Source organism: Panthera tigris, chromosome B1, assembly GCF_018350195.1.
Source record: "Panthera tigris isolate Pti1 chromosome B1, P.tigris_Pti1_mat1.1, whole genome shotgun sequence".
Taxonomy (NCBI): Eukaryota; Metazoa; Chordata; class Mammalia; order Carnivora; family Felidae; genus Panthera; species Panthera tigris.
The window spans coordinates 143,999,547-144,002,714 of record NC_056663.1 but is presented as its reverse complement, the minus strand read 5'-3'; the positions used below and the strand labels follow the sequence as shown (position 1 = coordinate 144,002,714).

The following is a 3,168-nucleotide window of genomic DNA, read 5'->3' as shown; positions in this document are numbered from 1 at the left end:
GTGCGTGCAGAAAGCTTTGCTGTGGCTAACACAGTGATGCCACTGCTGACACCAGCCAAATGCAGTTGGAGATTCTAGTTCGTGTCCTAGTGCAGCTGCGTGGGAAAAAGATACATGAAAAGGGAAAAACATAAAGGTGCCTCACACTGTGCCAAAATTATGAAAATTAAATGGGGCTTTAGTCTAAAATATGCCAAGGAAATTAGGATGATTTATTATTCATACTGGTGCTTTTATGGCAAAAACATTTAAAATGTGAGGATAAGGGGGCACCTGGATTGCTCATTCGGTTAAGCGTCTGACTTCAGCTCAGGTCGTGGTCTTGTGGTTTGTGAGTTCGAGCCCCACATCGGGCTCTGTGCTGACAGCTCAGAGCCTGCTTCAGATTCTGCATCTCCTCCTCTCTCTGCCCCTCCCCTGCTCATGCTCTGTCTCTCTCTGTCTCTCAGTAATAATAAATAAACATTAAAATATTTGAAAAAAAGAAAATAAAATGTGAGGATAAGGATAGTGACATCTGTTGAGTGATAAGCCTTTCATACAAGCAAAAGAGGTGTTAAAAATAAACAAAATAAAAAAAAAAAAACCAGGGATAAAGGAAAGTCCTGAATCTACCTTCAAATAATTAACTTGTACAAAATGGGATATGTTAAGTAGATGACAGCTGGGTAGTTTAGATCACACCTGGATAATGCGGCTGGCAAAAGAACTAAATAATCTTCTCTTAGCCTACATTCATAGAAGTGCAGCGAGTGCCCCGTTAAAGGAAACTTCCCAAACTAACCCAAACACATGTGGAGTGTTTTGCTCAGTTAAGAGGGGAGATAACAAATGGGACTCCATCTGTAAGAGAGAGAACAGAATCACAGAGTCTCAAAACCTGGTCCTTTCAGCAAAGAATGAGAATTTCCTTGAAGAGAAAGAAGACTTAGGTAACAGTGTGATCATTCTATTCAAATACTGAACGATTGCCCTATAAAAAACGCAATGCAATTTATCCCATCGTTCATGCTCGCAGAGTGGGCGTCAATGAGTGAAAGTCACAGGGAGGCAGATCCGGAGACAAAGTCGGAGCTACCGGAAGCTGGGAGAGAGACGTGAAACAGATTCTTCCTCCCTAACCCCAGAAGGAATCCATCTTGCTGACACCTGGATCTTGAACTCCTAGCCTCCAGAACCGCGAGACAATAAATTGACACTCAGTTTGTGGTACTTTATTATGGCAGCCCTAGAAAATCAATACAAATTACTATAGTAACGTCCTACCTCTAAACTCGTTGTTACATGAGAAAAAGAAGCACGTACCTATTGAAACTAAACCACTGGTTGATTTTCTATTTCCTGTAAATGGAATGCAATCTTAACTAAAAGCTCCAGAAAGGAAAGAAAATTAAATCATTCAAGGGTGGTAACAACTGAGATGACATGGTTGGGTCAAGAATTTCCAAGAGGCCAATGACCTCCTTCTTTAAATAGGAGATTCATATTTTATTTCTCCAGTGACATATTTGCAACTGAAGGTAAGTTAAGGACCTGAAGGGCACCTGGGTGCCTCAGTCTGTGGAACGTCTAACTCTCGATCTCAGTTCACGGTTCGTGGGCTCAAGCCCCACGTCCAGCTCTGCACTGGCAAGTGAGGAGCCTGCTTGGGGTTCTGTCTCTGCCTCTCTCTCTCTCTCTCTCTCTCTCAAAATAAATGAACTTAAAATTATTAATTAATTAATTAATTAATTAAAGAGCTGCTTGCACACCAAAGCCAGGTCCTTTGGGTAGTCCAAAGAGGTAAGACCCCCAGCTGTCTCAAAGAGAAGTGTCCACTCTTTGGCCCAGGTTTTCGCATTTTGCCAATGTCAGAGTTCATAGTAGTTGTCATTTATTTCAGCTATTGGCGTAGTTACACGGACGCCTGAGCATTCCACCTCTATAAGAGTGAAAAGCTTGTCAGATATCATATCTCCAGCATTTTTTCTAAGTTGTTTTTGTTTTTGTTTTTGTTTTCCTGAATGGCCTCCTGTAAGGGGTCAGAGCTTTGAAGCATGCTAGGTGTTTCGTAGACCTGGATTTGATCATTTCCAACTGGCTCTCAATTGTACATTGTATAAAAAGTTGCTACTTCATATATTCTCACAAGAGGTACTTGTAAAACGTCACCCTTGTTCATGGCAGAGACCAGTAGCCATCAGTTCTATCTTTGGGCTAACTCCAGGTCTGGGGCACAGCTTTGTGCCCTTCTGGATGTTTTGGGGGGGGGTTGTTTTGGTTTGTGTTGTGTTGTGTTGTGTGTTTGTGTACAGTTGCTTCTATCCCCTTAGATATTTCTGGTGTGAAGTCAAATGGACCCTAAAGTCACCCATGATGAGGATTTGAGGGGATAACTTGGAAAGACTGAGTCCAAAAAGCAAAACCAGGAGTGAGCAGACTTGAATGACACCAAGGATGGTGATAAAATATGAGTGTAGGAGCTTCAAGAGAGAGAAGGGTTTTGCTTGAAGGATGAAACATAATGGTTTAGAAGGATAATGATAGTCTGATAATTGACGGAATTCCAATACCATCTCCAGGCTCCATGGTAGACAACATATGGGAATCGAGTTCATTCGGCCCAAGAAAGCTACAAGTGAAACAATGACCTAGAACTTGGTTGATGGATGGTACATATACCTGAAAATGTTATCACATGAATTATTCAAATAATTAATTCCCAATAAAATTTAGGACCTTATACTATCTGAGTCTCAGATTTGGAAGGGATTTTGTAGGTATTTAGTTCAATCTCACACCAGAGCAAGGTGTGAGGCCTTGAGTTTTCATTTCAAGTTGAAGGCATAACCCTGGCCTTGGAGTTTCCCTCAGTTATATGACCGTATGTGAGAACAGAGTGAGGGTGAGAATGACTGATGACACATTGCCCTGAATGTGTGGATTTAGCAGATTATTTTTAAATACATCCAATTTAAACTGTCATTTTTCCCTTCAGATTCCAGAGGGATCCAGAGGCAAGGGGCCTCTTTCCAAAGAAAAAGCTCTTGTGACTATAAATACACACTGACAAACTGCATACAGAATGTCTCAGAAACTAGAGAGAACTATCAGAGCGCTAGCATTCCACAATTTACAAAAGATAGCAATACATGTATGTTTGTGATACCCCATTTCACTCCTTAATCT

General features: G+C 41.2%; 1 pseudogene; it reads right to left on the bottom strand.

Annotated features, from left to right (window-relative positions):
• Window positions 1-1,731: 1,731 nt before the first annotated feature.
• LOC122238088 lies at window positions 1,732-2,238 on the bottom strand (annotated as a pseudogene).
• Window positions 2,239-3,168: the final 930 nt, after the last annotated feature.